We start from the raw sequence: 23,799 nt of genomic DNA on the forward strand, positions 1-23,799 counted from the left end.
GCATAGATGCCCACGGGTAGGAAATAATTCTACCGCTGTACAAATCACTAGTCACATCACACATAGAATGCTGTGTACAGTACTGGGCACCAGTGTACAAGAAAGATATAGTGGAGCTGGAGAGGGTTCAAAGACGGGAAACCAGAGTAATACGGGGAATGGGAGGACTACAGTACACAGAAAGATTATCAGAATTAGGGTTATTTAGTTTAGAAAAAAGAAGGTTTGGGGGAGCCCTAATAACTATGTATAAATATATCAAGGGACAGTACAGATATCTCCTCCATGATCTATTTATGCCCAGGACTGTTTCTATAACAAGGGGGCATCCACTTGAGGAAAGAAGGTTTCCACACCAGCACAGACGGGGGTTCTTTACTGTAAGAGCAGCGAGACTGTGGAATTCTCTGCCAGAGGAGGTGGTCATGGTGACAAGAGATGAGCGAATCGAAGCAGATGAACCCGAATTTGTTACGTACTTCTGGATTTATTCGATTCGCAATGAATGCGAATATCGCCGCGATTCTATTGTGCGAAACGCTTCATTAAACTCCATCTTACAGCATTCCAGGCTCCAGGACACCTAAAATGGCAGATCCACATGTCAGTACATGGAGCAGGGGATGCTGGGAAGGCGGGAAGGCAAGCCAGGAAGGGAGGTAGGCGGGATGACCCTGAATCACATGCAGGATGCAGCCTATCAACATTCATTCCCCCCTGTGATGTCACAGCCCTAAATAACCGGCAGCCATTTTGCAGCTGCTCATTTCATGCCATACACTGCAGAGAGATAGGACAAACTGCGTGTCTCTGTGTGTTACACAGACATGCTGAATTGATCATGCCGCAGTGTTCCACTGCCAACTGCTAGTTACATCAGCGTTGTGGACAGAGAGCAGTGCAGTGCTTTGCTTGTTGTCACCGAGGAGGATTTTTATGCCAACCATTAACCTCCCAGTCACTTTAATTAGGATTTAATCAGAGAGGGGCAGATAGCTTTTCGTTGCCTCATATATATCAACAAGCTGCCTTAACTTCATGAACCGTATCACAGGAGGCAGGAATGATTTTTCAGCGCAATTCTGTGTATTTTTACCACAAGAAATCATCTGCTGCTTATACTAGTCTGTAGATGGTATAATAACCAGCAGTTCACACCATTCTTAATACTCTGTGATAGAGTGCAAGTTTGTGTTTAATACACAATTTTTTTTTCTGGTGCTGCACTGTTGTATCCTGCTGCTGTTCAAAAATAAGTTATTTCAGCGGACTGTAGTGCATTTTTCTGCCCTCACACGTGCATACCACATAGCTACATAAAAGCAGTCTACTATTTTGTATCTGTAAATCTGTAACAAGTCTAGATACAGTGAAAGGCCAGGGAAAACGAATCACTGGCTGTTGTTTCATGAAAATATGTTTTCCAAGTGTACTGCAGTGCATTTTTTTGCCCTCATACATGCAAACCACATACCTACATCTAAGTAGTGCACTTTTTTGTACCTGTTAATCTGTAAAAAGCCTACATACAGTGAAAGGCCAGGAAAAACGAATCACTGGTTGTTATGTTATGAAAAGACGCTTTACATTTTTCTGCCCTAATCAGTGCATACCGCATATCTACATCTAAGTAGTGTACTATTTTGTACTTCTTAATCTGTCAAGGGCCTAGATACTGTGAAAGGACAGCCAATAGTACACACCTGCTGCTGTTCTAGACAAATACTGTTTTAAGTATAGTAAAGCGTATTGTACTCCCCTCATATACGCAATAAGTATGTCAGGAAGAGTTTTGCCAGGACGTGCACAGAGGAGTGGCAGAGGCCTAAATTCATCAGGCGCAGGCAGAGGTAGAAGCAGAGTAGGGGTGTCTGGCAGCCGGACTCGCAGCGAGAGGTCTGAGCTCCCAATGTCAGCTAGCAGTTGTGTCGCGACCAGCAACCCAGCAGCCATGATTAATAAGTTCACTCAGTCATCCACTTCATCTCAAGTGACATCCGACACCCCCAGTCAACAGTCGGTGGGTTCCTCACACTCAACCCTTAGTTGGCATGGCCCTCATGCTATTGCTACCACCTCCAGGCTCTGTCATTGTTCTGCTCTATTGTCTCCTCATGCTATTGCTACCACCTCAAGGCTCTCTCATTCTGCTGCTCTATGGTCTCCTCATGCTAATGCTACCACCTTCATTCTCTGTCTTTGTGCCACCATATGGTCTCCTCATGCTGATGCTACCACCTCCAGGCTCTGTTGTTGTGCCGCCATATGGCCTCCTCATGCTGATGCTACCATCACCAGGCAATGTCATTGTGCCGCTATATGGTCTCATCATGCTGATGCTGCCACCTCCAGGCTCTCTAATTGTGCTGCTCTATGGTCTCCTCATTCTGATGCTGCCACCTCCAGGCTCTCTCATTGTTCTGCCATGGATACTGCAAAACATAATTAAGGTGCTGGGCCCAAGTTTCTGAAATTCCTTGCATTAGGGTCACTTTCAAGACTCCTGATGCCACCTCCAGGCTGTGCCATTCAGCCACTATATGGTATCCTAATGCTTCAGCCACCTCCAGGCTGTGCCATTCAGACACTATATGGGCTGCTTATGCTTCCCCACCTCCAGGCTGTGCCATTCAACCAATATATTGTTTTCTGATGCTGCTGGGACTGTCTTGGATATTACCTTAAATTTTTTATGGTAGCACTAGCAAACATGCATGCTCAATAAAGATTTCAACATTGATCTTTTAATGTTAGGGGTTGTGAAGCCCTTTTATGTACACAGTAGTTTCTGAAACACACAGCCTGGATCAGGCAGCAGGATGCTGCCTGATCCAGGCTGTGTGTTTCAGAAACTACTTGGCTTATTGATGCTGCTGGGCACTAGCTAACATTCATGTTCTAAACAGATTTCAATATTCCCCTTTTAATGTTAGGGGTTATTAAGCCATCTTGTGTACTTCTGCCACGGCCTGATCCAGGCTGTGTGTTTCTGCAACTATATGGTTTAGTGATGCTGCTGGTCCTGTGCCTAAAATTTTTTGATGTTAGCAGTAGCTAACATACATCTTCTATACAGATTTCAACATTAACATAATATTAGGGGTTGTGAAGCCCTCCTGTAAACTTATGCTGATGCCTGCTCCTGACTGTGTGTGTTTCAGGAACTACTTGGCTTATTGATGCTTCTGGGCTTGGGCCTTACATTTTTTGATGTTTAGCACGAGTTAAATACATGCTTAATAGAAATTTCTGAAAGGATCCAAGGGAACGGAGTCTAAGGGGTTACTGGTCTTCACCAGAGCCCGCCGCAAAGCAGGATGGATTTGCAGCGGCAGGTAACCCCCAGGTCGTTTCCCCTGGTAACGACTCAACCTCCCTGACAGCTGAGGCAGGCACGGTACAAGGGGATGAGACGGAGGCGAGGTCGGACGTAGCAGAAGGTCAGGGCAGGCGGCAGAGGTTTGTTGTCAATGGAAAAAGCAAGGTCAGGTACACAGGACTGGAAAACACAGGGAAGCTTTCTCAAGTGTAAAAACAACAAGATCCGTCAGAGAACGGAAGGGGAAGCAGACTTTTATGCACATGGAACAGATGGAAGCTGATTAGACTGATTGGGCCAGGCACCAATTAGCGGTGCGCTGGCCCTTTAAATCTGAGAGCCCCGGAACGCACGCGCCCTAGAGAGCGGGGCCGCGCTCACCAGGACCCAGCAGGAGATCGGGACAGGTGAGTGGGACGGGATGCGATCCGCGGATGGGTATGTCCCACCAGGCGGATCGCATCCCCGCCGGGCACAACAGAGCAGCGTCACCGGTCACCGCTACTGACCGGAGCGCTGCAGGGCAGAAGACGCCGCGAGCGCTCCGGAGGAGGAGGGGGACCCGGAGCACTCGGTGTAACAATTTAAACATTAATCTTTCAATATAAGGGGTTATGAAACCCTCGGGTGTACTGCTGATTCCTGCTCCTGACTGCTTCTGTGTCTTTCAGGAACTACTTGGCTTACTGATGCTTCAGGGCTTGGGCCTTACATTTTTGGATGTTTAGCACTAGCTAAATACATGCTTAATAGTAATTTCAACATTGATCTTTCAATGTAAGGGGTTATGAAGTCACTATATGGTCTCCTCATGCGGCCAACACCTCCCCGCTGTGTCATTCAGCCACTATATGGTCTCCTCATGCTGCCAACACCTTCACACTGTTTCATTCAACCACTATATGGTCTCCTCATGCTGCCGCCACCTCCACGCTGTGTCCTTCAGCCACTATATGGTCTCCTCTTGTTGCCAACACCTCCACGCTGTGTCATTCAGTCACTATATGATCTCCTAATGCTGCCAACACGTCCATGCTGTGTCATTCAGCCACTATATGGTCTCCTCATGCTGCCAACACCTCCACACTGTGTAATTCGGCCACCATATGATTTCCTCATGCTTCAGCCTCATCCAAGCTGTGTCATTTAGTCACTATATGGTCTCCTCATGCTGCCAACACCTCCAAACTGTGTCATTCAGCCACTATATGGTCTCCTCATGCTGCCAACACCTCCACTCTGTGTCAAAAAGGAAAACCACACAGGCGCCTTGCACATTATCTCAGTGTATCAATCAAGTTAAAATATGTGATTAATGTTGTGCTCACCTTGAGCGCAATAAATATGCACGTATCACCCCAGTGAGTGGGGTACAGAAGAATAAAGGTATCCGGGGGGTGCTGCGAAGCCGTAGGGAGATGGAAGCTGGTGCAGGGCTAACCACTATGCATGTAGGAGAAAAGATAGTAAATCCCTCTTTAGGCACTGCTTCTCCCAATGGATACACTCAAGTCGGTAATCCAATAAAAGATGATTTTTATTTTGACCAATGACTCATTTCGGGTATTAACCCTTCCTCAGATTAGAATAACTTATACAAAGGACAAACGGGTATATATACATAAAATAAAAGCGCCAAAAATGATGGCTGATGGGGTCATCGGTGGAGGAGTAAAAAGTTCAGGTAGATCACGTGACCAGGACAAGGTATAGTGGGCAGGACCAATACAAAAAAGTTACGTTTATATCAGAAGATTTATAATATAGTTAATATTTTGATGATGAGGGGATAAAATGGGATAGCATATAGTGTAAGAACTATTTTTGAAGAAGATGATTTGGTTCGTTTTTAACTTGAGATTTGACAGCAGAACTGAAGAGGAGGCTTGTATCACAAGGCATAGATAGATCTTAACACTGTGAGCGGTGTTATGTTGATGCACGGTTTGAAGAGGAGGCTTGCACCGCAAACAGGAATCACGTCAGACAACTCCGTAGAGATATCGGGATAGATGGAAAGATGAATGGGTGTTAGGACACACGTGATTTGTGAGGTAAGTATTCTCCAGTATTTGTATGACACGGCTTTCCGGGATGCAGAAAACAACTCGTTCGGAAATGGAAGAAATAAAAAGTTAGATTGTGTTAGGTATATTAAATTACAAATATATGTGAGAGGTCTGAGTATCGCAATTTTGGGCAAAAATTAGGACAGGATATCACAACTGGGCGAAAATTACAAATTTGAGCGAAAATTACAAACGTTAGACCGTGATGTATTAGGCTTAGAAGAGGTAACATATATCAAATGAGTGATGTAATAGGGAGCAATAGCAGGCAAAGAACAAAAGGAATAATATGTAAAGTAAGTAGAGGTATTTGCGAAATAAATATATACTTATGTATAAATCTGAATATTTACGGAATATATAAGTAGGGATATTTATAAAATAATTATTATTGAACTAAGCAAGAGTGAGCAAAAATAAGCGACTATAACTAAGCAGAATAAATGGTAGGATCCAGAGTTATATGTATTTGTTTAATTACAGTACCAAGGACGCTGGTACTGTGTGAGGAAATAGGCCTGAATAGATCATAGGATGATATGAAGATAATCATATTAGTGGTAAAACCGTTATATAAATATAATATGTAAAATGTAAGCTGTATATAGAAAGTAGATAACAAGTAGCAATGCACTTTTAATAAGTGAAGCTGGATGGTGAATTTAAACACTATATATAATATCAACGTTAATAAATAAATAGAATACTGTTAGATATAGACATAAATACACTCTGCGGCAGTGATTCTAAAAGCGATGCCGGTAATCTGCATGTTATTCTGAATAACAGTATTATTTCACTACCCCAGCACACTCCATATGCTTTTTAGGACACAGCAAAGTGTTCTATACCCCTATAGAGGCTGTATGTAGGCTAGAAATAGCCGTGCTTAATATAGATTCATCGCAAATAAATTCGAATCAGAACACATTTTTTTGAACAATTTGGCGAATTGACCGAATCAAATTTTTCAAAAGTTCGCTCATTTCTAATGGTGAACTCTGTAAATGAATTTAAAAGGGGTCTTGATGAATTTTTGAAGAATAATAACATTACAGGTTATGGATTCTAGATCTATATCAACTTAGTAGGGACTCATTAGGGTTCCAGGTTGAACTTGTTGGACTCTGGTCTTTTTTCGACATTATGAACTATGTTGCTATGTTACTAACTTCCTCTGTAGTATACAGCAGATGATCAGTCCTGGAAGGATAAGATTTTGAAATAGAAGTAATTTACAAATTTGTTTACCTTTCTGGCACCAGTTGATTAAAAAAAATATAGTTTATACCGAAGTACCCCTTTAACTCCTTGGGGACGAAGGGTGTATGTATACGCCCTCGCTTCCCGTCACTTAAGGACAGAGGGCGTATCCATACTCCCTCGGCATTTCCGATCACTGCCGCTCGCCGGCCGGTGATCGGACCGGGATGACTGCTAATATCGATCAGCAGGCATCCCGTGGCAATGCCTAGGGGGGGTCATGAGACCCCCCCCATATCGGCGATCGCAGCAAATCGCAGGTCAATTCAGACCTGCGATTTGCCGCGATTCAGGCAAATCGGGTCACTGGTGACCCGATCTCCCGGAAAATAAGACTGATCGGAGCTGTCAGAGACAGCTCTGACCAGCCTAAAGGATAGGAGTGAGGTGGCAGTGTTGCCACTCCCTCCTATCCCCTGCCATTGGTCGGTCAGGCTGACCACCAATGGCAGGAGGGGGCAGGGGGGTTAGAGTTCATTTCCCCCGCTCTAGCCACCGATCGGAAGTCAGTACAGAGCGGGGGAACATGGGCGGAGAGGGGAGGGGGGGCATGGCCCGGCTTACCCGGACCGGAGGAGGCGGCGGAGGCGGCATCAGGAACCAGCGGCGCGAGCAGGAGCAGCGCCGGCCGTAAAGTGCGGCTGAGAAGGCTGCAGTGAAGATCGCGATAAGTGATCTTCACTGTGGCCTTCTAAAAGTTACAAAACTACAACTCCCAGCATGCCCACACAGCCAAAGGCTGTGGGGGCATGCTGGGAGTTGTAGTTTTGCAACATCTGGAGGGTCACAGTTTGGAGACCACTGTGTAGTGGTCTCTAAACTGTGGTCCTCCAGATGTTGCAAAACTATAACTTTCAGCATGCACTGACTGTCTGGGCATGCTGGGAGTTGTAGTTTTGCAACATCTGAAGTGGCACAGTTTGGAGACCACTATATGGTGGTCTTCAAAAGGTAGCCCTCCACATGTTGCAAAACTACAACTCCCAGCATGCCCATACAGTCAGGGATGCTGGGCGTGTAGTTCTGCAATATCTGGCCCTTCAGATGTTGCAGAACTACTACTCCCAGCATGCCTGGACAGTCTGGGCATGCTTTGAGTTGTAGTTTTGCAACATCTGGAGGGCTACAGTTATGATGCCACTGTTCTTCCCCAGTTGTTGCATAACTACAACTCCTAGCATGCCCAGACTGTCCAGGCATGCTGGGAGTTGTAGTTCTGCAACATCTGAAGGGCCAGATATTGCAGAACTACACGCCAAGCATCCCTGACTGTCTGGCCGTGCTGGAAATTGTAGTTTTGCAACAGCTGTAGGCACACTGGTTGGGAAACACTGAGCTAGAGTCTGTTTCCTAACTCAGTGATTCCCTGTGTGCCTCCAGCTGTTGCAAAACTACAACTCCCAGAGTGCACTGACAGACTGTACATGCTGGGAGTTGTAGTCTTGCAACAGCTGGAGGCACATGGGTTGGAATCACTGAGCTAGAGCCTGTTTTCTAACTCAGTGGTTCCCCACCAGTGTGCCTACAGCTGTTGTAAAACTACAACTCCCAGCATGTACGGTCTGTCAGTGGATTCTGGGAGTTGTCATTTTGCCACAGCTGAAGGTTTTGCCCCCCCCCCCCCTTGGGGCACCCCCCCCCCACCCCATGTGAATGTAGGGTACATTAACACGGGCGGGTTTACAGTGGGTTTCCTTCAAGGAAACTTACTGTGAATCCCGCCTGTGTGAATGTACCCTAAAAACACTACACTACACTAACAAATAATAAAAAGTAAAACACTACTCATACACCCCCTTACACGTCGTCGTCGTCCCCCCCCCCCCCAATAAAAATGAAAAACGTCTCATATGGCAGTGTTACCTAAACGGCTCCACCAGCTGTTCCAAAACCACAACTCCCAGTGTTGCCGGACAGCCATAGACTGTCCTGGCAGGCTGGGAGTCTTGCAACAGCTGGAGGCACCCTGTTTGGGAAACACTGCTGTAGGGTTTTGGTGGAGACAAGCCCCATCCTTGTAACCGGGTCCCCCCCTACTGCAAATTCCTTAATCAGGCCTCAAATGCGCATGGAGCTCTCTCACTTCAGAGCCCTGTCGTATTTCAAGGCAACAGTTTAGGGCCACATATGGGGTATCTCCATACTCGTGAGAAATTGCTTTACAAATTTTAGGGGGATTTTTCTCCCATTACCCTTTGTAGAAATGGTAAATTTTGGGGGAAAAAAACTTTTTTTTTTCATTTACACATCCGAAATTTAACGAAAAGTCGTCAAACATCTGTGGGGTGTTAAGGCTCACTGGACCCCTTGTTACGTGCCTTGAGGGGTGTAGTTTACAAAATAGTATGCCATGTGTTTTTTTTTGCTTTTCTGGCACCATAGGGGGTTCCTAAAAAACCCCAAAAAACCCCAAAAACCCTTTCAGCAAAATTCACTCTCCAAAATCCCATCATCGCTCCTTCGCTTCTGAACCCTCTACTGCGTCCGCCGAACACTTGACATACACATTTGAGTTATTTCTATACTCAAGAGAAATTTGGTTATAAATTTTGGGGGTCTTTTTCTCCCATTACCCCTTGTAAAATTTCAAAAACTGGGTCTAAAAGAACATGCGAGTGTAAAAAATGAAGATTTAGAATTTTCTCCTTCACTTTGCTGCTATTCCAGTGAAACACCTAAAGGGTTAACAAACTTACTAAATGTCATTTTGAATACTTTGAGGGGTGCAGTTTTTATAATGGGGTAATTTATTGGGTATTTTTAAAATGTGAAGGCCCTTCAAATCCACTTCAAAACTGAACTGGCCCCTGAAAAATTCCGATTTTGAAAATTTTGTGAAAAATTTGAAAATTGCTTCTGAACTTTGAAGCCCTCTGATGCTTCCAAAAGTAAAAACATGATGCAAACATAAAGTAGACATATTGTATATGTGAATCAAAATATTATTTATTTAGAATGTTTATTTTCCTTACAAGCAGAGAGCTTCAAAGTTAGAAAATGCAACCTTTTCAATTTTTTCATCAAATTTTGGAATTTTTCACCAAGAAATGATGCAAGTATCGACAAAAATTTACCACTAAAATAAAGTAGAATATGTCACGAAAAAACAGTCTCGGAATCAGAATGAAGTAATGAAGTAAAAGCATCCCAGAGTTATTAATGCTTAAAGTGACAGTGGTCAGAATTTGCAAAAAATGCTCCCGTCCTTAGGGTTATAATGGGCTCCGTCCCCAAGGAGTTAAACTTGTACCTTTCAGTTACATTTATATATTCTCCAGGACTTTTTGTATGTGATATCTTTATTATATAATTCATTTTAATTGGCACATTTTTATCTAACAGGTTGTGAAGCTTTCAACTAATACTGAGAGCTACATATAAGATTTATCATATTACAGCTATTTTGTTCCACTTTCTAAGTGATATTTTTCTTAGAGTCTGTTCACTGAGAGACGTTCCCCTGCTTTCATATATACAGTATATATATTATTTAGTCTTTGTCACATGTGAATTTAGGTCATTTCATGACAAGCACAGTACAGCACTGTGAATGTCATCCTTTTACAAAATTCATGTGGAAATGATGTATAGCATATTTTAAACTGTAGCTACTTTTTCAAATACATTATAGTTCTGTCATGTTTGGGCGATGTGGTGAAAGTAAGGTTGATAGGAACATTTGACAATCGGTCTACTAAAGTACTTACTGCAATATTAGAGTATTCTTAGTCGTGATTTAGATGTTGTAGCCATTGGTAAGATAATGAAAAAGAAGAAATCTCAATGACTGACTCAGATATTAGAAAATGAGTCCAACAGCTTCCACTAGTAGAAAAAAGACTTAGTGGAACAGACAACAGGTGTAAATTATAGGCAATCAGCAAGCCACACTCAATAAAGGAGTGCTTCTGCAGGTGGTGATCACAGACCACTTCTCAGTGCCTATGCTTCCTGGCTGATGTTTTGGTCACTTTTTAATGCTGGCAGTGCTTTCACTCTAGTGCTAGCATGAGACAGAGTCTACAACCCACACAAGTGGCTCAAGTAGTGCAGCTTATCCAGGATGACACATCAATGCGAGCTGTGGCAAGAAGGTTTGCTATGTCTGTCAGCGTAGTGTCCAGAGCAAGGAGGCGCTCTCAGGAGATGTGGAGGAGGCCGTAGGAAAGCAACAATCCAGCAGCAGGACCGCTACCTCCGCTTTTGTGCAAGGAGGAGCAGAAGGAGCACTGCCAGAGCCCTGCAAAATGACCTACAGCAGGCCACAAATGTGCATGTGTCCACTCAAATGGTCAGAAACAGACTCCATGAGGGTGGTATGAGGGCCTGACATCCACAGGTGGGGGTTGTGCTTATATTTGGCATTTGCCAGATAACACCAAGATTGGCAAATTCACCACTGGCGCCCTGTGCTCTTCACAGATGAAAGCAGGTTCGCACTGAGCACATGTGACAGACGTGACAGAGTCTGGAGATGCCTTGGAGAACATTCTGCTGCCTGCAACATCCTCCAGCATGACCGGTTTAGTGGTGGGTCAGTAATGGTGTTGTGTGGCATTTCCTTGGGGGGCCGCAAAGCCCTCCATGTGCCAGAGGTAGTCTGACTGCCATTTGGTAACGAGATGAGATCCTCAGACCCCTTGTGAGACCATATGCTGGTGCGGTTGGCCCTGGGCTCCTTCTAATGCAAGACAATGCTAGACCTCATGTGGCTTGAGTTTGTCAGCAGTTCCTGCAAGAGGAAGGCATTGATGCTATGGACTGGCCAGCCTGTTCCCCAGACCTGAATTTGATTGAGCAAATCTGGGACATCATGTCTCGCTCCATCCACCAATGCCACGTAGCACCACAGACTGTGCAGGAGTTGGCAGATGCTTTAGTCCAGGTCTGAGAGGACATCCCTCAGGAGACCATCTGCCACCTCATCAGGAGCATACCCAGGCATTGTAAGGAGGTCATACAGGCAGTGGAGGCCACACACACTACTGAGCCTCATTTTGACTTGTTTTAAGGACATTACATCAAAGTTGGATCAGCCTGTAGTGTGGTTTTCCACTAGTGTGACTCCATATCCAGACCTCCATGGGTTGATAAATTTGATTTCCATTGATTTGTGTGATTTTGTTGTCAGCACATTCAACTATGTAAAGACGAAAGTATTTCATACAATTTTTGAATGAGTTAATTCAATCAGATATAGGATGTGTTATCCTAGTGTCCCCTTTATTTTTTTGAGCAGTGTATATATATATATATATATATATATATATATATATATATATATATATATATATATATCCTTTATACATGCAGAGGTACATTCTGGTCTTTTTCCAGATTCTGGTGCCCAATATGTCACACTCTGGCTCAGGCTAAGCTGAAGCATAATGCATTGAGCTTGGGTCCAGCCCTCTTCCTGGTGCACGGGCCCGTTACATTACACTGCCACTCAGCTTATTACTGGCCTAGCTGGGATATAACTGCGGCCAGCAAATAGCTGGGCAGCAGTGTGACGTCCGGGGCACCAAAAGCCAGAAGAAGACCGGGGCCGGAGGATGAAAGACCATTTACATCGGCACCAGGGTAGTGACCTAAAGTATGCCATAGTTTATTATGTTTATTTCAGCAGCCTGAGCATAAAGGAGAAGCTTTTTTTGGATAGCTAGGATCATTTTTATTACATGCATTTTCTCAAAGATAATCTATACCTAAACTACTGGCTGTGATTATTACATTTATATAGGGAAATTGTAAGATTAGAATAGCGAATAGACAATGCATCAGTCACAGAGATGTTATGAGAATGTTGCGCTTATGGACATACCAAGCCCCAATCAGATACTAGTGAAAGAAACACAATCATATTGCTGTCTCACTTATATTGAACAATTTAGGAATGGAATAGTCACAACTGATGATAAGTTGTCATCAGTTGTATGGCATCAGGAGTCCAATGTTTCTGCACGGTGGACAGGGGAACAAAGCAAGCTGCATTCCCCTGTCCGGTGCCTCTGGCATGTCCAACAATACGGCGTCAAAACTGAGATGCTGGATGATTGGAATCAAATAAATGGGATCAGTTCTAGCATCAGTTTCCCTTCGGTGTACCCCGGAGGAAAAATATGACGGACGCATGATATTTGTGAACCCAGCCTTAGGCAGATTGCTATAATTATGCAGCTGGATCAAGCTATTTCACCATGTACATCTCAGATAGTTCAGAATGTGGTAGAAAGAAAAACTTTTGAACTGGAGGGAAATAGATTTTTTCTCATTTGATTTGCTTATTACTAATAACAAGTTGTATAATAATATAATATTGTCTTAATCTCAAATAATAATAGTTTACAGGACCTTTATTTGCATCTGATTTGGTACAAAAGCAAACTGAAGATTTATCTTTCAGACTCTTGTGGAATCTGACAGAAAATAAATGTGCATGTTCAATCAGTCCTATGGTGCCATTTTACTATTCTATGACCATTAATAGACTTTTCTTATAAAATGAACTATGAGTGACAAAGTGTGATGGAAAGCTTGTGCATCTATTGATAAATCTGGGATATATGGCTTTAATTTAAAGGGGTATTCCAGTAATTTTTTATATTTGACTAGCCTACAGGGGCTGTAAAGTTAGTGTAGTTTATAATATAGTGTCTGTACCTGTGTGTGACGGTTTTCTCACAATTCTTCTGTTATTTTCACCCAAATATTTGATTTTATACAAAATCACTGCGGTCGAGGCCTGACTCACTAGTCAGCTGATGACAGGGAGCCTGTCTGCTTCAATGGGTGGAGGGATCGCTTGGTGGGAGAGAGATCAATTTGCAACTAATGCAACAGCTGTAGGCACCCTGATTGAAAACCACAGGTCTTTTGAATGGATTCAGCTCATTTATGTTTCAATGGGTGGGGTGGCTGATGTGTGGGAGAGAGGAAAATTGAATTATGATATTTGTAGTCAAAAAAAGAAAAGTCAAACAGGAAATAACAGTTCACAAAAAGCTAGCCACAGTATTATGGTAATCTCACAACATAGCCATTTAGCCCCAAGACAAGCGCAGATCCTTCCTAAGCATGTCCATTACTGTCTGCCAGGTACGTACTAAAATCACCTTATGGTAACCCCTTTAAGGGGTTGTACAGAATTTTAAAAATATGACTGTTGTCACGATGCCGGCTGGCGGGAGGTGGAGCCTCTGTGCCAGAGAGGGATTGGCGTGGACCGTGCTAGTGGACCGGTTCTAAGTCACTACTGGTATTCACCAGAGCCCGCCGCAAAGCGGGATGGTCTTGCTGCGGCGGTAGTGACCAGGTCGTATCCACTAGCAACGGCTCAACCTCTCTGACTGCTGAAGATAGGCGCGGTACAAGGGAGTAGACAGAAGCAAGGTCGGACGTAGCAGAAGGTCGGGGCAGGCAGCAAGGATCGTAGTCAGGGGCAACGGCAGGAGGTCTGGAACACAGGCTAGGAACATACAAGGGAACGCTTTCACTGGCACAATGGCAACAAGATCCGGCGAGGGAGTGCAGGGGAAGTGAGGTATACATAGGGAGTGCACAGGTGAACACACTGATTAGAACCACTGCGCCAATCAGCGGCGCAGTGGCCCTTTAAATCGCAGAGACCCGGCGCGCGCGCGCCCTAGGGAGCGGGGCCGCGCGCGCCGGGACAGGACCGACGGAGAGCGAGTCAGGTACGGGAGCCGGGGTGCGCATCGCGAGCGGGCGCCACCCGCATCGCGAATCGCATCCCGGCTGGAGGCGGTATCGCAGCGCACCCGGTCAGTGGATCTGACCGGGGCGCTGCGGGAGCGAGAGTGTAGCGAGCGCTCCGGGGAGGAGCGGGGACCCGGAGCGCTCAGCGTAACAGTACCCCCCCCCTTGGGTCTCCCCCTCTTCTTGGAGCCTGAGAACCTGAGGACCAGATTTTTATCTAGGATATTGTCCTCAGGTTCCCAGGATCTCTCTTCAGGACCACAGCCCTCCCAGTCAACCAAAAAGAAGGTTTTTCCTCTGACCTTTTTGGAGGCCAGTATCTCCTTTACAGGAAAGATGTCTGAAGAACCGGAGACAGGAGTGGGAGAGATAAGTTTAGGAGAGAAACGGTTGATGATGAGTGGTTTAAGAAGAGAAACGTGAAAGGCATTAGGAATACGAAGAGAAGGAGGGAGAAGAAGTTTATAAGAGACAGGATTAATCTGGCACAAAATTTTGAAAGGACCAAGATAGCGTGGTCCCAATTTGTAGCTGGGAACACGGAAGCGGACATATTTAGCGGAGAGCCATACCTTGTCTCCGGGAGAAAAATGGGGGGAGCTCTTCTTTTCTTATCAGCAAACTTCTTCATGCGTGATGAAGCCTGTAAGAGAGAATTTTGGGTCTCTTTCCATATGGTGGAAAGATCACGAGTTATTTCATCCACAGCGGGTAAACCAGAGGGCAAGGGAGTAGGGAGGGGGGGAAGAGGGTGACGGCCGTACACCACGAAAAATGGGGATTTGGAAGAAGATTCAGAAACTCTGAAGTTATACGAGAATTCGGCCCATGGTAGAAGATCTGCCCAGTCATCCTGGCGGGAGGAAACAAAATGCCGTAAATAATCACCCAGGACCTGGTTAATTCTTTCTACTTGCCCATTGGATTGAGGATGATAAGCAGAAGAAAAGTTTAATTTAATCTTGAGTTGTTTACAGAGAGCCCTCCAGAATTTAGACACGAATTGGACGCCTCTATCCGAGACGATCTGCGTGGGCAACCCGTGAAGACGAAAAATGTGTACAAAAAATTGTTTTGCCAACTGAGGCGCAGAAGGGAGACCAGGAAGAGGGATGAAATGTGCCATCTTGGAGAATCGATCAACGACCACCCAAACAACAGTGTTGCCACGGGATGAGGGTAAGTCTGTAATAAAGTCCATACCAATCAGAGACCAAGGCTGTTCGGGAACAGGCAGAGGATGAAGAAGACCAGCGGGCTTCTGGCGAGGAGTCTTATCCCGGGCACAGACAGTGCAGGCTCGCACAAAATCCACAACATCCGTCTCCAGAGTCGGCCACCAATAGAAACGAGAGATGAGTTGCACGGATTTCTTGATGCCCGCATGACCTGCGAGATGGGAGGAGTGACCCCATTTGAGGATTCCGAGGCGTTGGCGTGGAGAGACGAAGGTCTTCCCTGGAGGAGTTTGCCTGATGGAGGCTGGAGAAGTGGAGATCAGGCAGTCAGGAGGAATGATGTGTTGCGGAGAGAGCTCTACTTCCGAGGCATCCGAGGAACGAGAGAGAGCATCGGCCCTAATGTTCTTATCGGCAGGCCGAAAGTGAATTTCAAAATTAAATCGGGCAAAGAACAGAGACCACCTGGCCTGGCGAGGATTCAGCCGTTGGGCAGACTGGAGATAGGAGAGGTTCTTGTGATCGGTGTAAATAATAACTGGAAATCTTGATCCCTCCAGCAGATGCCTCCATTCCTCAAGTGCTAATTTAATGGCTAGTAGCTCTCGATCCCCGATGGAGTAGTTCCTCTCCGCCGGAGAGAAGGTCCTAGAAAAAAAACCACAAGTAACAGCATGCCCGGAAGAATTTTTTTGTAGAAGGACCGCTCCAGCTCCTACTGAGGAGGCATCAACCTCCAATAGGAAGGGTTTAGATGGGTCAGGTCTGGAGAGCATGGGAGCTGAATAAAAGGCAGACTTGAGCTGTTTAAAGGCGTCTTCCGCTTGAGGAGGCCAAGACTTAGGATTGGCATTCTTTTTGGTTAAAGCCACGATAGGAGCCACAATGGTGGAAAAATGTGGAATAAATTGTCTGTAATAATTGGCGAACCCCAAAAAACGTTGGATAGCACGGAGTCCGGAGGGGCGTGGCCAATCTAAGACGGCAGAGAGTTTGTCTGGATCCATTTGTAGTCCCTGGCCAGAGACCAAGTATCCTAGGAAAGGAAGAGATTGACATTCAAACAGACATTTCTCCATTTTGGCATAAAGTTGATTGTCATGAAGTCTCTGAAGAACCATGCGGACATGCTGGGCGGTGTTCTTCTAGGTTGGCAGAAAAAATCAGGATATCGTCCAGATACACAACAACACAGGAATATAAGAGATCACGAAAAATTTCATTAACAAAGTCTTGGAAGACGGCAGGGGCGTTGCACAGGCCAAAGGGCATGACCAGATACTCAAAGTGTCCATCTCTAGTGTTAAATGCCGTTTTCCATTCATCCCCCTCTCTGATGCGGATGAGATTATAAGCACCTCTTAAGTCCAGTTTGGTAAAGATGTGGGCACCTTGGAGGCGATCAAAGAGTTCAGAGATGAGAGGTAGAGGGTAGCGGTTCTTTACCGTGATTTTATTAAGACCGCGGTAGTCAATGCAAGGACGTAGGGAGCCATCTTTTTTGGACACAAAGAAAAATCCGGCTCCGGCAGGAGAGGAGGATTTGCGGATAAAGCCCTTTTTTAAATTTTCCTGGATGTACTCAGACATAGCAAGAGTCTCTGGGGCAGAGAGAGGATAAATTCTGCCCCGGGGTGGAGTAGTGCCCGGGAGGAGGTCAATAGGACAGTCATAAGGCCTGTGAGGAGGTAGAGTCTCAGCTTGTTTTTTGCAAAAAACATCCGCAAAGTCCATATAGGCCTTAGGGAGACCGGTTACAGGGGGAACCACAGCGTCACGGCAAGGAGTACTGGTAACCGGTTTAAGGCAGTCCTTGAAACAAGAGGGACCCCAACTCTTGATCTCCCCTGTGGACCAATCCAGGGTTGGGGAATGGTGTTGAAGCCAGGGTAGTCCAAGGAGAATTTCGGAAGTGCAATTGGAGAGGACCAAAAACTCAATTTTTTCGTGATGAGGTCCAATGCACATTAGGAGGGGTTCCGTGCGGTAACGCACGGCACAGTCCAATCTTTCATTGTTAACGCAATTGATGTAGAGAGGTCTGGCGAGACTGGTCACTGGAATGTTGAACCTGTTGATGAGAGAGGCCAAAATAAAGTTTCCTGCAGATCCGGAATCCAAGAAGGCCTTAGTGGAGAAGGAGAAGGTAGAGGCAGATATCCGCACAGGCACAGTAAGACGTGGAGAAGCAGAGTTGACATCAAGGACTGTTTCACCTATGTGCGGAGTCAGCGTACGTCTTTCCAGGCGGGGAGGACGGATAGGACAATCCTTCAGGAAGTGTTCGGTACCGGCACAGTACAGGCAGAGATTCTCCATGCGGCGTCGTGTCCTCTCTTGAGGTGTCAGGCGAGACCGGTCAACTTGCATAGCCTCCACGGCGGGAGGCACAGGAACGGATTGCAGAGGACCAGAGGAGAGAGGAGCCGGGGAGAAAAAACGCCTCGTGCGAACAAAGTCCATATCCTGGCGGAGCTCCTGACGCCTTTCGGAAAAACGCATGTCAATGCGAGTGGCTAGATGAATGAGTTCATGTAGGTTAGCAGGGATTTCTCGTGCGGCCAGAACATCTTTAATGTTGCTGGATAGGCCTTTTTTAAAGGTCGCGCAGAGGGCCTCATTATTCCAGGAAAGTTCTGAAGCAAGAGTACGGAATTGCACGGCGTACTCGCCAACGGAAGAATTACCCTGGACCAGGTTCAGCAGGGCAGTCTCAGCAGAAGAGGCTCGGGCAGGTTCCTCAAAGACACTTCGAATTTCCGAGAAGAAGGAGTGTACAGAGGCAGTGACGGGGTCATTGCGGTCCCAGAGCGGTGTGGCCCATGACAGAGCTTTTCCAGACAGAAGGCTGACTACGAAAGCCACCTTAGACCTTTCAGTAGGAAACTGGTCCGACATCATCTCCAAGTGCAGGGAACATTGTGAAAGAAAGCCACGGCAAAACTTAGAGTCCCCATCAAATTTATATGGCAAGGATAGTCGTAGGCCTGAGGCGGCCACTCGCTGCGGAGGAGGTGCAGGAGCTGGCGGAGGAGATGATTGCTGAAGCTGTGGTAGTAGCTGCTGTAGCATCACGGTCAGTTGAGACAGCTGGTGGCCTTGTTGCGCTATCTGTTGTGACTGATGGGCGACCATCGTGGTGAGGTCGGCGACAACTGGCAGAGGAACTTCAGCGGGATCCATGGCCGGATCTACTGTCACGATGCCGGCTGGCAGGAGGTGGATCCTCTGTGCCAGAGAGGGATTGGCGTGGACCGTGCTAGTGGACCGGTTCTAAGTCACTACTGGTATTCACCAGAGCCCGCCGCAAAGCGGGATGGTCTTGCTGCGGCGGTAGTGACCAGGTCGTATCCACTAGCAAAGGCTCAACCTCTCTGACTGCTGAAGATTGGCGCGGTACAAGGGAGTAGACAGAAGCAAGGTCGGACGTAGCAGAAGGTCGGGGCAGGCAGCAAGGATCGTAGTCAGGGGCAACGGCAGGAGGTCTGGAACACAGGCTAGGAACATACAAGGGAACGCTTTCACTGGCACAATGGCAACAAGATCCGGCGAGGGAGTGCAGGGGAAGTGAGGTATACATAGGGAGTGCACAGGTCAACACACTGATTAGAACCACTGCGCCAATCAGCGGCGCAGTGGGCCTTTAAATCGCAGAGACCCGGCGCGCGCGCGCCCTAGGGAGCGGGGCCGCGCGCGCCGGGACAGGACCGACGGAGAGCGAGTCAGGTACGGGAGCCGGGGTGCGCATCGCGAGCGGGCGCCACCCGCATCGCGAATCGCATCCCGGCTGGAGGCGGTATCGCAGCGCACCCGGTCAGTGGATCTGACCGGGGCGCTGTGGGAGCGAGAGTGTAGCGAGCGCTCCGGGGAGGAGCGGGGACCCGGAGCGCTCGGCGTAACAACTGTGTTGTGGCTGGGCTGTAGTACCCCACAACTTGTGAACAGGTATTGCACTGTTTTGGAAGAACTCATCCATCTTTTTCTGCACAACATTTTTAACTACCGTATTTATCAGCTTACAACACGCACACATCAAAAATTTTAAGCTAAAAGTCTATCTGCGTGTTATACAATGATAAACTATTTCTGGCTGAGCCGCTGCAGTTCAATGATTTAACCCCTTCCCGCTATATGACGTATGCATTCTTCAGGAGCGGGCTCCAGCGTCATATCACGTCGATCCCGGCGGCCATCAACGGCCGGGACCCGCGGCTAATACTGGATATCACCGATCGAAGTGATGCCCGGTATTAACCCTTCAGACGTGGTGATCAAAGTTGATCGCCGCGTCTAAAGTGAAAGTAAACTTTGCCAGTTAACTCAGTGGAGCTGTTCGTGACCACAGCGATGAAATTGCGGCAGTCCCGAACAGCTTGCTGGGCAGCTGGAGGGTCCCTACCTGCCTCCTCGCTGTCTGATCACGAATAACTGCTCCATGCCTGAGATCCATGCAGGAGCAGTCAAGCGGCGATAACACTGAGCCCCCATATATCCCCATAAGAGGAAAAATTAAAAAGTTATAGCGGTCAAAAGAGGACATTTTTAAACGTATACATTTTCCTGCATGTAGTTATGATTTTTTCCAGAAATACGACAAAATCAATCCTATATAAGTAGGGTATCATTTTAACTGACCTACAGAATAAAATGCACTACGTAGAAATGGAAGCCGCCAAAAGTTACAAAATGGCATTTTTTCTTCAGTTTTGTCGCACAGTGATTCTTTTTCCTTTTCGTCGTGGATTTTTGGGTAAAATGACTAATGTCACAGCAAAATAGTATATGGATTTTTAGGTGCAAAATTGAAAGTGTTATGATTTTTAGAAGGTGATGAGGAAAAAATGAAAATGCAAAAACCGAAAATACCCTGCGTCATTAAGAGGTTAAAGAGGCCGCTTTAAATCATATAACTGCAGCCGCTTCTGCTGGGCCTGAGTCCCGCCGCTGCCCGATTCCTATATACGTCCTCATCCCTTTCATATTTACCTTTCGGCACGCTCCTGCAGGCTCCGGTGGCGTCCTGCATTGTGGCTGTGCACTGCGCACTGACGAGTGACATCTTCAGGTGACGTCACTCGCCGATAAATGAAAGCCAGGGATAGGAAGGGACATGGGAATCAGGCAGCGGTGGGACTCTGGCCCCGCAAAATCTGCTGCAGTTACATGATTTAAAGCGGCCAATTTAAATCATAAAACCGCAGCGGCTTCTGTGGGGCCAGAAAGATTTATCGGGGTACACATGCATTTACACACACACTCATTTTAACTTTTTTTTTAACCCAAATTTCCTTGGTAAAATGAGGGTGTGTGGTATAGGCAGGTGCGTGTTATACCCAGATAAATATGGTATCCAATTACATTTTTTTTAATGGTCATGTTTTAAAAAAGTTGATCATACCCTAATTTAAATCATGTAAACATTCAGTTTAGCATTTTAGGTGCTGTATTGCAAAAATTGAGTTTAAAGATATTTTAAATCTCACATTAAAATAGAATTTTCTATTATACATACATACTTTGTAATTTTCTAAAGGCTGTAGATATTTTACATTTCTTTAATGCTTCATTTCCATACCAACACACCTGAAAGCCAATTAATAGCTGTTTTAAGTAATTTGCAAAGCTTTTAACGTTAAAATACCTTTTTTCTTTCCTTTTTTCTTTTTGCTTAACTTTATTCCCATTGATGCTGATAATATTCTGTTCTGCTTTGGGAAAGCTGAGGACAAATTCTGTCTATTTATACCCTGCTGGCAATATAGTTTGTTTTATGGTTGATTCTAAGATTCTGTGAATATGTTGTCCATATACAACAGCTAAGTGATTAGATACAGTAAGAAAGACAAAGACAAAGCAAAAACAGCGAATTACAACAAGTTACAAAAAGTGAACAAGAGCAAGATATTTTAGCTTTAACATCTTACACCACTCCATCCAGGGGGTGCCCTATTGCTGGATATCCAACACAGCCCAGATTTGAGAGTAGCTTCAGGTAATGAACACCTGCAAAGTTTCATTGCAATATTCCAAAGGGCCCCCAGGTTGATGGCATTTCTAGCTTTTATACTCTTCTGAGCACAACATGGGCTACACCAAACAGAACCAACTTCAAACACCTTTGGTTCCCATTAGAGATGAGCGAATTTATGAAAAATTTGATTTGGACGACTCACCGAATTTTCCGGAAAAAAAAATCAGTTTGATCCAAATTTATTCGCTCCAATTGGCTATTAACGGCTATTTCTGGTCTGGCCTACAGAGAGCCTCAATAGGGGGTGTAGAACACTTTGCCTTGTTGTAACACGCATAGGATGTGTGCTGGATTAGTGAAATAATACTGTTATTCAGTATGACATGCAGATTAGAGGCATCGCTTGTAGAATCACTGTTGCAGAATGGCACAATGATAGAGCCTGGAGGTAGCATCAGTATGAGGAGACCATATAGTGGCTGAATGACACAGCCTGCAGGTGGCGGCAGCATGAGGAGACCATATAGTGGCTGAATGACACAACCTGGAGGTGGCAGCAGCATGTGAACATATAGTGGCTGAATGACACAGCGTGGAGTTGGTGGCAGCCTAAGGAGAACACATAGTGGCTAAATGACACAGCCTGGAGTTTGCAGCAGCATGAGGAGAACATAAAGTGGCTGAATGACACAGCATGGAAGTGGCAGCAACATGAGGAGAACATATGGTGGTAGTATGAGACAGCTTGGAGCTGGCATCAGCATGAGGAGAACATATGGTGGCAGAATGATACAGCCTGGAGGTGGCATCAGCATGAGGAGAACATATGGTGGCAGAATGATACAGCCTGGAGGTGGCATCGGCATAAGGAGAAAATATGGTGGCACAATGAGAAAGACTAGAGGTGGTGGCAGCAGCAGCATCAAGAGTCATGAAAGTGACCCAGTAACAGAGTGGTGCGGTGGTTGGCAACACCAGTACCCGGTGACGAAGGTGGGTGAAAAAAGGAGTGTGGCATCAGGCGAGTGGCAGGATCAGAATAGTTGCTGAGGCAGGTAGACAGAAGAAAACGGTCTCTTTTGAAAAAGTGTTAGTGTGCACAAGTAAGTACTGAGGATATGCGTTACGTTAAACTTAACTTTTAATAATATGCTTAGGATAAAACATATTGACGAAATCATTTTTTTTTTATCAAACAAAAGGAAAGGTGTGCAAAAAACACGATGTGCCACCTACACCACCAAATATTGATGTGATGCAAAGACCTCTAAAAGGTGGAAGGGAGCAACGTTTTGTCCATTGTAACTGGTGGGGGTAAAAACTTCCCCTGTAAGGCCCTACTCTCACATAATTAATTCCTTTCTTGGCAAGAGGCCCCACACAGGAACCTCTCCCTATTTCCACCTACAAACACTGCCATTTCCCAGGATTTTTAGGTGGAAATAGGGATTGGTTCCTGTCTGGGGCCGTCCTTTTTTGAGACGAGTAACACTTTTCTCGAAAAGGTGGAAGGGAACAACATATTGTCCATTGTAGAAGGTGGGGGTAAAAACTTCCGCTGTAAGGACCTTCTCTCGCCCTAATAATTCCCTTCTTGGCAAGTGTTACTCACCCTAAAAAGGGCAGCCCCACACAGGAAACTTTCTCTATTTACACCTAAAAACCCTGGGAAATGGCAGTGTTTGTAGGGGGAAATAGGGAGAGACTCCTGTGTGGGGCCGCCCTCTTTAGGGCGAGTAACACTTGCCAAGAAGGGAATTAATAATGCGAGAGTAGGGTCTTACAGGGGAAGTTTTTACCCCAACCAGTTACAATGGACCATACGATGTTCCCTTCCACCTTTTAGAGGACTTTGCATCACATCAATACTTGGAGGTGTAGGTGGCACATGGTGTTTTTTGCACACCTTTCCTTTTTTGGTTTGATTTAAAAAAACATTTGGGTACATATACTTTATACTAAGAAAACTTAAGTTTTAACTAATGCATATCTTCAATACTTACTTGTGATCTGATGCAGAGGAATGTCTGTAACTGGGTAGCAGCGCCTTAAATATGTTCAGCACTATCCATATTTGTGAAGTGTTGGTGTGGCACCATGGTCAATCTACTTTGATGCATCAGGCATTGGTGGGTGGAAATCCTGGCTGATTCATGCCTGATTCATCTTCACAAAGGTCAGTCTCACCACATTTTTCATGGATGGACGAGTTCTTCTTGGGGTGACTATGGCCCCCGCCGCACTAAACATCCGCCCCCGCCGCACTACTACTGGCCGGGC

Source organism: Hyla sarda, chromosome 1 (genome assembly GCF_029499605.1).
Source record: "Hyla sarda isolate aHylSar1 chromosome 1, aHylSar1.hap1, whole genome shotgun sequence".
Taxonomy (NCBI): Eukaryota; Metazoa; Chordata; class Amphibia; order Anura; family Hylidae; genus Hyla; species Hyla sarda.